This window comes from Coenobita brevimanus, chromosome 78 (genome assembly GCF_032717465.1).
Source record: "Coenobita brevimanus isolate Jiangsu-jjx chromosome 78, ASM3271746v2, whole genome shotgun sequence".
NCBI classification, from domain to species: Eukaryota; Metazoa; Arthropoda; class Malacostraca; order Decapoda; family Coenobitidae; genus Coenobita; species Coenobita brevimanus.
In genome coordinates this window covers 33,327,751-33,341,626 of record NC_137031.1, presented here as the reverse complement: position 1 = coordinate 33,341,626, position 13,876 = coordinate 33,327,751, and positions in this window count along the sequence as shown.

Sequence of the window (13,876 nt, the reverse complement as noted above, 5' to 3'; positions counted from 1 at the left end):
TAAAATATAAGGATTTTGTTATTCTTGAGTTGGAATATTATACGAAAGTTTGGTAAAAGAAGACGCTTTGGAATAAATTGGAGGAGTTTGGGACTCTCTCTCTCTCTCTCTCTCTCTCTCTCTCTCTCTACCTATCAGTTTGTCTGTCTGTCTGTTTGTGTCTGTCTCTTTATCTTTCTGTCCTTATATCTGTGTCAGTGTCTGTCTGTCTGTATCAGTGTATCTATCTATCAATCTATCTATCTATCTATTTGTCTGTCTATTTGCATTTATCTGTCTGTCTAAGGAATCGTTGCATTTCTTTAATGGATACCTACCTGTCGACTAGACCTCATACAATAGAAGTTTTACACACACACAAACACACACACACACACACACACACACACACACACACACACACACACACACACACACACACACACACACACACACACACACACACACACACACACAGCTCAAATTCAGTGCTTTATCACATCCCATTCTTGGTGATTAACAGAGTCTTTTACTATTTTCAGGTTGGTTCGGCGAGAGTCCCTTACCACGCATCGCTGCTTTAAAAGGTAATGTACACTCTCCCAAACTAGGTATTGAAACAGCTGGGTACACTCCTAAAATTAGAATATACGTCGCATAAAACACATAACATTTTAAAACATGGACGAAGTGTTGTGGCCCATTTTGTCATGTACCGTTCATTCTGTCATATAATACGCTTTCTTGGTTCCTTATCCTTGTCCTTTGATCATGGAATAAGTAGTTTGCCCATAACCTACCCTATAACAGACAGCAGCGAAGGAATCAAGAGGTCTGTGAGGTCCTGTCGCTGTTTGCTTTCCCTTGTACTCCTCTGTGCTTTTATCGTCGAGGGAACTTTTCATTTTCTCTCTATTTTTGTGCCTGCAATGGTGGTGTGGGCTTTAAGTTATCCCCCAAACCCGCAATAACCTCTCCCTTATTTAGTACCCCATATAGCGTTCCCAGGCTTGACCAGATTTTATGGGGGAGAAAAATGCACGATTGTTAGAATTCGTAGTCACGGCGTCGGTCTGTGAAATTTAGTGATGTTTGGGGGGATCCGTAAATAATTGACTGGAAAGGACAGAGTTGAATAATTTAATCTTATGTTTGTTAAAAAAGAAAAAAAAAAAGGCGTAGTGCAACAGTGCTAGTGATTGGGTTAAAGAATAGTAAAATATTGTATACTTTATTTGTTGATGTTGCTGAAGGTGTATTTGTTGATGCAATTCAGTGTCAGGGAATGCACAGAGTCGTAGGTGTAGGCAATAGGTAATCCCTTAAATCTGTGTCGTGTATTGTAGTTACTCTTCCTCACTATAGACGATTTTCTTCAACTTGTAGAGAAAATCGTACTGAAGCACTGAATGAACGCTGTACCCAACTCCCCTTCCTAAGCTGTAGATAATCGTCTGGAGGTAGGAGAAAAATAAACTCGAAGAAAAAAAAAATTATAGATATTGAAAAAAAAAAAAAAAAAAAGATCGAAATGTTGAGAGAAAAAACTGGACCCTATCAGACCCACTCGAACCCAAGTTATGATGATTCCCATGGCAGTGCTTTACCTACGTGGTCAGCAGAACGGGTGTAAAGTATTTTGTGGTGAAGAGTACGAAGCGTCATTTCACACACACATACACACACACACACACACACACACACACACACACACACACACACACACCAGGAAACAGATCAACAACAGTACTATATAATAATAATAGTAATAATAATGATAATAATAATAATAATAATATTAATAATAATAATAAACTGTGCGGGAACAAACCACCCCTTTAGTCTGGTTGTCCCACTTGTTACTGGAGATAAGTGGGACAGCACGTAATTGGAAGTCCTATATATAAATTCCCACTTTTTTTCTTTTTTTGGATTTTTTTTTTTTTTTTTTGGGGGGGGGATGGTGAGGAAGTATCGGTGGCTCATACCCGCGGGGAGGAAATAATGCTCCGGGTGTGGTGAGAAATATGCCACCTCCTCTGTGCAAAGTGAGAAGAATGGGAGGGAGGAGGTGGGAGAGGAGAGTGGGGGACGGAAGAGGGAGGAGAAAGAGAGGAGAGAGAGGGAGAGGAGAATGGTGGGTAGTAAGATGGAAGAGAGAGAAGAGACAGTAGTTTGGAGAGAAGTGAATGGAGAGGGAGGAAAGTAGAGAAAGGGAAGGAAAGAGAGGAGAGAAAAAGCGTGGTAAAGAGGAGGATGTCTGGGTGAGAGAATTGGGAGATGGGGAGTAAGATAAAGGAGAGGAGAGGAGAGGAGAGGAGCAAGAGGAGAATGGGGGATATGAGGAAGGGGGAAGGAGGTGAGGGAGACAAAGAAAAGGGGGAGAGGAGAGAAGCAAGAGAGAATGGGGGAGATAAGGAAAGGAGAAAGGAGATGAGGGAGAAAACAGTAGAGGCGAGGACATGAAGATAAGAAGGGGAATTGGGAAAAGGGAGAGGGGAAATTAGAAGTAGAGGGAATGGGGACAGTGAGGAAGGAGGGGAGGGAGGTAGGAGAGAGAAAGAAGATGAAGAGGAAATGAAGCAGTTGAGGGGGTGAGTCGGGGTAAGTGGTGATGATAGTGGTGATGAGTGGAGTCCATCCCTCACCACTCCTGGCTGGATGGTGGTGGTGATGATAGTGGGAGATGAAGAAATGAAAAAGTGTATAATAACGACAGGGAATATTGAATGACGTAGTGCTAGCGATACAAAATGAAGGTGTAAAGTCATCATCATCATCATCATTATCATTATTATTATTATTTTCATCATCGCTATAACTACAAATCATCATCATCATCATCATTTATTATTATTATTATTATTATTATTATAATTATTATTAGTATCATTATTATTATTATCTTTATTATTATTATATTCATCATCGCTATAACCATAAATCATCAACATAACCATCATCATCATCGCTATAACCATTAATTATCATCATCATCATCATCATCATGTACTTCTCAGGTTGAAGATATTAATTTCTTTGTACCTGGAAATAATCATGAATTTTGCCCATGAGCTGAGTTCATCAGTGGCTCAGCATACGATCGAAAGTACTCAGGCGCTGTGTGATTCCGCCACATTAATCTCGACCACTGATTAAGCTAGAAGTCAGCGGCCATGTTCATAAGTCCTCCCCCACAGCCGTGTACACCAAAATCAATGAACAGAGAGGGACAAAAGTTGGTGTAAGTTACTTTATTATTTCACAACATCGGGTTCACGAGGGAAACCAAAATACAGTGAGGGGCAAAAGTTCATGTGAGTTACTTTTTTTTTTTTTCACTGTATTAGATTTACCCCCCGAAGCCGAGATACAGTGAAGGGCAAAAAGTTCATGTGAAGTTACTGTGTCACTGCATCACCGTCATACTTGGGACACGTCCTTTACTTTCCTTTACTTTCCTTCCTGACGCATCATGCAAAGGAGAATCATCGGTTGACTCTAAACGAAGACGACGATTCTTAGTGGATGGGTGTAGAATGGTGGGTGTAGGATGGTGGGTGTAGGATGATGGGTGTAGGATGGTGGGTGTAGGGTGATGGGTGTAGGATGGTGGGTGTAGAATGATGGGTGTAGGATGGTGGGTGTAGGATGATGGGTGTAGGATGGTGGGTGTAGGATGATGGGTGTTGGATGATGGGTGTAGAATCGTGGTACACGGATAATGGCTATGGGATCAGTCCAGAATAAGACAGCCTAAGCTTGTATTCATTATGGACGGTAGGTGTTAGTGCCCAAACGGTAATATGTGAAAATAGAGTAGGTGGTTCCATTCGTTGCCTTTATGTCGACTGCTGGACCTCAGGGAACGAACTGCTTTGCCAGTACCCAACGATCAGTACGGTATATGGGACGATAATGCTCTTCTCCTTCCTTTCTTTCTTAAATAATTCTTCTTTTATTCACCCTTTTCTGCCTTTATTTATTTATTTTTTTTATTTTTTTGCTCAGTGTTCCTTCTTTCTCCTAGTATTTTTTTTTTATTATCCTTATTCTTTTCTTCGTCTTTCAGATTTCTTTCCTCTCTTTTTCTTCTTCATTCTTCTTTCTTGTCTTCTTTCTTTCCATTTTTCTTTCATTTCCTTCCTTCAGATTTCTTTCCTTTTTCTCCTTCTCCATTCTTCTTCCTTTTTGCTCTTTCTCCTCAACTCTTCTTCCTTTTCGTCACTATCCATCATTCTTCTTTCTTTTCGTCTTTCTTTCCATTTTCTTTTCTTTCCTTCTTTTTGTTTCCTTTTTTTTCCTTCCTTCTTCCATTAATTTATCTTGTGTAAATCATGCCCAGACTTCCATGGCTCTTGTTGTGTGATATTTATAACGCACCTCATACTTCACTGGGCCCTAGAGTGGCTTCCTTCCTTCCTTCCTTCCTTCCTTCCTTCCTTCCTTCCCTCCCTCCCTCCCTCCCTCCCTCCCTCCTTCTTTCCTTCCTTCCTTCCTTCCGTCCGTCCGTCCGTCCGTCCGTCCGTCCGTCCGTCCGTCCGTCCTTCCTTCCTTCCTTCCTTCCTTCCTTCCTTCCTTCCATCCAACCGACCATCCATCCTTTATTCATTCATTCATTCATTCGTTTCTTCTTTTTCCTTTCTCCCGCTTTTATTCTTTCTCCCTCCCTCCTTCCCTCCTTTTCCTTGCCGGCCCTGAACTTCCTTCTTCATGAATCCTTCCATCCTTCATTCTTCCCTCCCATCTTCCTTTCCTCCTTCTTTTTATCCTTCCTTCCTCCCTCCCCAAGTGCTTCTGCCTTCCTCACTTTCCTTCGTATTCTTTAGTGTCTTTTCCCCCCCTCGCCTCTCTGTTCCCAGTCCTTGTCATTCTGCCTTGCCTCCTTCTCCTTACTCCTCTATACTCTTTGTCTCTTCTTTCATCTTTACTCTTATTTTTTGTCTCTTTCTTCTCTCCCATTTTCTTGTTATTTTCCTTTTATTTTCCTTTGTGTGGAGACCTTAGCTTCTTTTTTTTTATTCCTGTCTTTTTTCTTTCTTTCTTCCAACAACTTTTCGGTTTGATGCCCTGTATTTCTCCACATCACTTCACACTTCTTCTTGCCTTCCTCTCGTCTTCTGATCTTTCTTCCTCCTTCATTCTTTCATTTTCTCATTTCTCTGACTCACATTTTAGCTCCTTTCTCTCACTTCCCTTTCCTGTTCCTCGCCCTTTTTTCTTTTTACATGTTCCTTATCTTCCTTTCTTCGTTGTCTGTTTTATGTTTCTCGCGTCTCAACTGCTTTTATATCCTTTCCTTTCTCTCCATTTTCTCTCTTTCTTTCCCCTTTACCTTGGCCTCTCCCCCTTTTTCCGTCTCTTCTTTTTTATCCTCCTCCTTCACGCTTTCGCTCCATGTTTCCTTCCGACTTCTTATTTCCTTCTTTCCTTCCTTCCTTCCTTTCATTCATTCATTCATCTTTATCGCTCTATTTATGATCATTCTTTGTTTCCTTCTTTCCTACTCTTTTGTGTGCCTTTCTCATTTCTTTCTTTTATGCTTATTTCCATATTCTTACTCCTTCTGTTGACTTCCTTCCCCTCCCCATTTTTCTCCGACCATTTCTCTCTCTTCCCCTTCCATCTTTCCTCCCCATTATCATTCATTTTCCCCTACTTTTCCCAGCCTTTCTTTCCTTTTATTCCCTTTTCTCACCATCCTTTTTTCATTTTCTCCACCACCACCACCACCCTCTCAGATTTTTTTTTTTTAGCCCTCCTCTCTTTTTCCTCTCCTTTTTCTTTCCCTCTCTTTTCATCCTTTTTATTCACCGTCCTTCCCTTCCATCCTCCTTAGCTTTCCTCTCCTCCAGTCCTTTACTCTTCCCTTCTTCTCATCTTCTTTATTAATTTTCTTTCTCTCAGATTATTCAGACTTTCATTTTCCTCCCTTTATTCTTCTTTACATCGCCTTTACTCATTTTCTTCTCAGATTATTCAGACTTTCCTGTTATCCTCCTTGTCTTCTCCTTCCCCTTCTCCTCATCGTCTTCATTCATTTTCTTTCTCATATTATTCAACCCTCATGTCCCATTCTTCCTCTTCCTCCTTTCTTTTCATCGTCTTTATTCATTTTTACTCTCAAATTTTTCAGTCTTCCTTATTTCCCTCCTTCTCCTCCTCCCTTTCTTTCCTTCACCTCCTCCACACTTTCCCGGAAGTATTTCAGGTTTCCAATAGTCTTTCTCAATATCCCTCATTATTTTTCCTTTTTTTTCTTCTCTATTCGTTTCCTTTCCCTCCCTTCGTTCGTTGTCCTTCCTCTACCTCACCTCCTCCACCCTTCCTCTCTCCGTTTCCCCTTGTTTCCTATTTTTTTCTCTTTCCCTTGTTCTCTTCTTCCCTTTCTTCATTTTCCTTTCATTTCCCCCACCTCCTTCAGTTGCCTGTCTGCTGTCGCTTCTTTTTACCCCTCCTCTTTCTTCCTCTGACCTCCATCCATCTCCTCCTTTCCCTTTTCATTCATCTCTCTCTCTCTCTCTTATTCTGTTTCCTCTCTTTTTATCCTCTTTCCCCACTTTTTTCATCCTCTTCCCCCATAGTCTTTTTCTCCCTTTTTTTTTTATCTTCTTTCCCCTCTTTTATCTTGTTTTTCCTCTTTTTTATTCTCTTTCCCTTCGTTTTGTCATAATTCTCCTCTTTCTATCCTCTTCCCCTCTTTTTTATCCTCTTCTTCCATCATATCCTGTAGTTCTCTTCAATATTTTAGTCTTTAAAGAGCACCGCTGTTTTGAGTTTGCTTTCTCTCCCTTTCCTTCCCTTCTTTCCTCCGTCTGTCTCTCCTCTTCTCTTCCTCTGTCCTTCTGTCTTACTCTTCTCTTCCTCTCTCCTATCTTACTCTTCTCTTCCTATCTCCTTTCATCTTGCTCTTCACTTCTTCTCCACCTTTTCTCTTCCTCTCTCCTTCTATCTTACTTTTCTCTCTCTCTCTCTCTCTCTCTCTCTCTCTCTCTCTCTCTCTCTCTCTCTCCCCCTTTTTTCATTTTTTTATCACCTTTCTTTCCATTTCTTCAGCCATACAAGAACATCTTTTTTCTTCTCTCCTTTGTAATATTATCTCTATCTTCGCTCACTCCTTCCTCCTCCTCCTCCTCCTCCTCGCCTTTTTCCCTCCTTTTCCTTCGTATGCTTCATTTTTCCTTCCCCGTGCTTTCGCCTTGCAAAACATACCCATCCGTCCATTCTTAGTTTTTTTTCCTTTGTCATTTTCCTTTTCTTTTATTCCTTTTCCATTTTTCATATCCCCATTTTTCCCTCCACTTTCGTCGTTTTCTTTCTCCCCCTCATTTTCCTCATTTTCCTTCTTTCCTCCGCCCGCCTTCTCTTTCCAGTATATCATCCTATCTTTTTCCCCTCTTCATTTTCCTGTCATTTTCTCTTTATTTTTACCTTTTTATCCTTTTCCTTTCGCATTTTTCTCCTTTCTTTGCCTCTTTTTCCTCATTTTATTTCCTCCTTCCCCATTTTCCCCTCTCCTCCGTCCTCTACCATTTTTTCCTCCTTCCTTTTTTCCCCTTCGTTTTTACCCTCCTGTCCCCTCCCTTTTTTCTTTGTCATCCGTCTTCTTTTCCCACATTCCTCCATCTGCACTACTTCTTTCTTTTTTTTCCTCCGTTTCCTCTTTTTCTCTCCAATCCTCCACTTTTCCCTTCTTTCTTCCCCCCCTTTTTTTTCCTTTCTCCCCTCTTTTCTCCTCCTCTTTCCTCTTTTTCCTCCACTTTTTCCCTTCAATACATCAGCCTTGCAAGGGCCCATCCCACCATCCCTCACTATTAAGCCTTGCTCGCTCAGGTCGGCAAGATGTAAGTGATATTGACGATACCCTCTTAGCCTGAAGCCGCCATAGTCCCCCATCATGGTAGGGGACTATGGTAGGGGCATGGTAGGGAAGGTGGGTTGATGTGGTGGTCGGGGTATGGCGGGGGAGTATGGTGGTAAGGGCATGGCGAGGGTTTGAGATGATGGTAGTGTTGTGGTGATAGTGTGAGAGGTGGTAGTGTTAGGGATAGAAGTGTTATACCTGCTGCTACCATAGTATCCCATCATGGTAGAGTGGTATGGTGGGGGTATGGTGGTTGGGTATGGTGTTATTGTGATATGGTTGTAGTGGTAGGATGGAAGTGCTATAGAGCGTTGTAAATTTACCTACCATAGTGCCCCATCATGGTAGAGCGGTTTGGTGAAGGTATGGTGATGGAGGTGTGAGAGGTGGAGATCATCTGGTATGGTGATAGTGGAGGTGAAATGGAACGATGGTAGAGGAATGGTGCAGTGGTGAGAGAGCGTCTGGGGGAATGGTGAAATTGTGAGAGGGTGGCAAATGGAATATGGAAGTGCTTTATCTTCGCTCTCCATAGCCCCCAGCATGGTACAGAGTGGTATGGTGGGGGTATGGTAGTGGGGGTGGGGAGAGTGGAAATCATACGGTATACTGTAGAGGTGGTGATGGATGGGGTCGAGAGGTGGGATGGTAAGGTGATCGTGTGAAAGGTAACAGTGGTATGGATGGAAATGTTATAAAATTATCTGTACCCACCATAGTTCCCCATCATGGTATTGGAGATGGAGTGGTATGGTGGTAGGGGTATGGTAGTACAGGCTGCCATAGTGTTCTCAATTTACATCACAACTTTTTCAAAATAAATGGTATTCCAAATTGGGGAAATCGGCTTTGTAGATATAGAAATGGATCTTTAATTGGCTGTTTTTTTTTTTTTTTTGTAAGTTACTGTGGCCGTGATAGCATAAAAAAAAATTGTCATAAAAAGGGCTTTGTGTGGTTTGGTGATACATTGAGTGTGATTGTGTGAAATGGTTGTACTTCTTGAATCGTGGTAGGGTGTGGTAGCATTTAGAGTGCGGTAGTGGTGGTGGTGGTGGTGCTGAATTGTGGTAGTGTGTGACAGTTCTTGCAGTGGTTGTCGTAGTGGTGAGGTTTGCTAGTGTGCTGTGTCAGTATTTTCATTGTGGTAGTGGTGTGGTGGTGGTGGTGGTGAGATGTGGTAGAGTGTGGCAGTGTTTGCATTGTGGTAGTGATGTGACAGTAGTAGTAAATTGTTGTATCGTGTGGTAATAATTGTAGTGTAATGTTGATGGTGATCGCAGTGTGTTACTAGCGGTGGTATTGATGATGGAGGTGGTGGTAGTGATGATGGACGTAGTGGTGGTGGTAGAGATGATGGAGGCAGTGGTGGTGGTAGAGATGATGGAGACAGTGGTGGTGGTAGCTAGCAGGTATTGTGGTGTGACGCAAGCTGACCGATCCATCCACACCCACCACCCATCAATAATCATCAATCATACCTCGGGCCATAGCAGTCGGTAGGGTAGCATAGCAAACATAGTACACAGAGATGGTACAGTGCTGTGATAGATTAACACCATTTATATACGGGGTGGCCCAGAAGTCTCCATATATGGGAATAATTCTCTCTTCAGTTAGTCCTATGAAATGCCTTACCTGTGGAAGAGACGCATCCGTATGTGTTTAATGACAAGCAGGTAGAATGTGTTTTGTGAATGAAGTGACTGTTTAGAAGAAAGGAAAAAGGTGATCATTTTCCCCTCTATGGAGACTTTTGGACCATTCTGTACTTCATCACCACCACCACTACCAACACCACCAGCATTGCCACCACTACCACAACTACCACTATCCCTACCACCCTGCCACCAACACCCTCACCAGGCAAGCCATTTTATCATATTCTTGGGCCTGGGATAGTCTTCCTGTGGGGTAGGCAGGTGGGTGGGTGGGCGGATAAGGCAGATGTAGAGGAAATGCCTGTCTACTACCACAGCTACCACTATCCACTAACTACTACTACCATTACTGATACTCACCACTCACCACTACCACCACCACAATTGCCGCTACTCAGCCATCACCACTACTACCACAACAACCACCATCCATCATTACCGCCACAACTATACACCAGAAGTACAATCCAACCACTACCCAGACATCACCACCATCTCCACCACCACCACCACCACCACCACCACAGCAAGGGTAGGCAGGTGTGTGGGTAAGGCAGATGTGGAGGAAGTGCCTATCATCTAACCTACACCCTCTCTCACTCCCTCTTTCACTCACCCGCGCCACTTGCGCCATCTGTATTTTTTTCACACCATTATCTGCAATTGCACGCCTCATTATGTGCAACCCTCTTCCTTCTTCGCTATTAGTACAGCTGTTTTTGACCCCTTTAATGTCTTTATATTACTCTCTCTATTTTTTTTTTACTGTTTACCTCTCTTAATAAAGGAATTCGACGCTACATCAACCTCTGTACTGTAATAAGGCAAAATTATTATGTTCTTGCTACCCTCGAATGATTTTAGTGCCTCCCTCCTCCTCCTCCTCCTCCTCCTCCTCCTCCTCGACTGATCCTACCCAGCTGTTTTCATTCTCTTATCTTTTGCTATTAATCTCGTAGTTCACTCACCGAACTTGTATTTACTCAGTTTTGCCTCTCTCTCTCTCTCTCTCTCTCTCTCTCTCTCTCTCTCTCTCTCTCTCTCTCTCACACACACACACACACACACACACACACACACACACACGAGACCTTTATCAACAATTCAGTGTGCAATCCTCTCCCTCGCCTGGCAGACATCGACGCATGAATGAAGATCCAAAATTGAAAAGTAAAAAAAAAAAAAAATGCAAGATATGATGGTTTCGTTTTTTCATACACGTTTTTAAAAATATACAAAGGTTTTCCATGCATAAAAAAAAGGAATGAATAAATAAATAAATAAATAAATAAATAAATAAAATCCACAAGAGTAGACATGGTGGGCAGCGATATTTTTTTTTTATTTTGGTTCCTATGACTCACTCAGCTGAACAAAATCGTCTGCCAGCCTGAAGAGATTACTAGAGCTGTCCTTGCCATGAGAGGGTTAGATATAGATCCAGAGTGCAATATATGTGTTTAAAAAGCGGTGACAGTTGGAGTGTGTGAGTGTGTGTGTGTGTGGGGGGGTGTTTTGTGTGTGTGTGTGTGTGTGTGTGTGTGTGTGTGTGTGTGTGTGTGTGTGTGTGTGTGTGTGTGTGTGTGTGTGGTTGCTGGAACTTTTATTAAGGCTATAAATTACACACAGACGTGGAAGTATCTCCCACGGCAGTTGTGGTGCTTTTTATTTCAGCTATTTCTTTGGTTTTTATATTAACGTCAGCTGTGAGCACTTCCTTACCTCATCATCATCATCATCATCATATCATCACCATCACCATGTTTTACTATATTAGTATTTTAGGTAGGATCCAGAAGCTTGTTGTTGTTGTTGTTGTTGTTGTTGTTGTTCTTGTTCTTGATTTTGTTCTTGTTCCAGGTTCATCTGCACTTGAACCTGATGGACTGTTTGATCACTTGAACAGTTTGACTTTCATTAAAACAGACACTCTTCATCCATTTCACCCACCAATATGTTCATGAAAACACCCCTGCTTGTATCAGTCTTTGTACTATACTCTTTTTACTCTAACCATGCCTAAAATTGCCTTCGCTCTATTTTTTATGCTGAGTTGTAAAAATAGATGAACGCTGACTTTGATGCTAGTCACGAAGTGCAATGGAAGGGGTGTGGAGCTGCAGTGTTGTCTATTTCTGCCACTGAGCTGTGTGAATTACGGTGCTAAAGGATAAAAATCTGGGCCAAGTTAAAATGTAGAGAGTATAGTGTGTAAGGAGGCTGCATTACATTGAAGGTAAAGTGGACTATTAGTGTGTTTCTGCATTTTGTGTTGTGAAAGTGAGGTGTGTGAATTGAGAAAGTGAATTTTGGTGTGAGGGTGTGAGAATACAGGATTGTTCGTGAGGTGTAGTTTGTTATGGTAAGAGGGTGAGAAGTGTAGCGCCCACCTCGCTGCATCAGTACATTGGAAGATTAGATAAAATCGTCTGGTAGACCTAAGATTAACATAGGAAGGACGGCCTCTTACAGAAGTTTAAATACAAAATGATTAAAAAGGAATCTCCGAGGGATGGACAGTTACCTTCCCCTCATTACATGGCCCTCTGTAGCACCTGTTTTTAAAGTACCTCCAAACCATCACACTGTCACACATTTTATATTAACAGCATATCATTTACACGCAACTGCACATACTTAGGGTCATTTACATCGCATATTCGCATTTACATTGAATATTCTCACACTTTTCTTCCTAACGTCTGCATGCGGACCTCATCATTAGGTCATAAATTTCGTTCCTTCTCACACAGGTCACCACGGCGCCGTATATCCTGGCACATCACCATCACATATTCATACCACCGTGCTTCATCCTCACGCTTGATATCTTCACTTCATAGGGCACTTCCTGATGTAAAAATTCGTCGTCTTATTGAGCATACACTCTTGACACGCTTGCATCCTCACCCACCCTATAATCACGCCACATATCATATAATTTACTGATGATATCACCTCACCACATTCTTAATATTTTTTCTTAAGCAGTTAATTTTCTCTTACTGAACGGGTAGATCTATAGTTTAATAATAACAGATAACCTCGTAGTAAGTCATTAGGATTTATCTGTACATCCTGTGTGCTCTTGTGTACTCTATCCTATCCTACTTTCCCTGCCCTGCCCTGCCCTGCCCTACCCAGACTAAGCCAAGCCAAACCAAGCTAGGTCAGACTGATGTAGCTTTAATCTAATCTAACTCAACTTAACCTCACCTAACCTAACTTAATCTAATATAATCTAAACCTATCCTGCCCTAACGCAACCAAATCTAACCTATCCTGCCCTAACGCAACCAAATCTAACCTATCCTGCCCTAACGCAACCAAATCTAACCTAACCTAACCTTATCAAACTTAATCTAACCTAAACTAACCTAACCAGACCATCACCGCATAACCCAGCATCCCAACCAGCAGCCTAAGCGATAATTGGAATAGAATTAATTGATATACCTTCATGCTGTAAACCTGGTCAGTAAACCCTAAGTAGCCAATCCACGTCTCTGAAACTTCACAACACAGCGTACTTAACAACAATACCAAGACGTTTATGAACACTTGCCTGCAGACGAACGAGAGACTTAACAACGCTGTCACAAGGTACACACACACACACACACACACACACACACACACACACACACACACACACACACACACACACACACACACACACACACACACACACACACACACACACACACACACACACACACACACACACACACACACACACACACACACACAGGCTCCTATGACTCACTCCCTGCTGAATGAAATCGTCTGAATCGTAAGCAAGAATGAAATACTAGAGTTTCCCCGACATGAAAGAGTTAAGAGCCTTTGTGAATACTCGACCAGCTGACTCCGGGCGAGGCTGTCAGTCACTCTCAAGCGCTTAAAAGAAAGAAAAAAAAAAGTTATATCCTGAAGTAGAGCAGCGGAGCAGAGAGAGAAACGCGCCTCGTCAGCAGATTCCCCACCTATGCAACAGTTGGTAGGCATTACCGTAGCAGGAGGACGCGGGAAAAAAAAAAAAAAAGAGAAAGAAAATGCAAGAAAAGAATGTCGTGAGTTTTCGAAGGTTTACCAGACATGTTTTTGTCTGTTTTGCTCCTTTAAAAATGGTTGGATAGATAAAGAGACAGATAGATAGATAGACAGATGGATGACGCGATAGATGGATGAGAAGGTAAATAGATTGGTAGATTAATACAGAGAGAGAGAGAGAGAGAGAGAGATCTAGTGTACCGCTGTGATATGAAAATGAAACATGATTGGCAGTGGAATTAATCCCACGTCAGGGAGGGAGAAAATGGTTAAATTGGTAGGGAGAAACTATGATGGAAGAACAGGTAGCAAGGTAAGA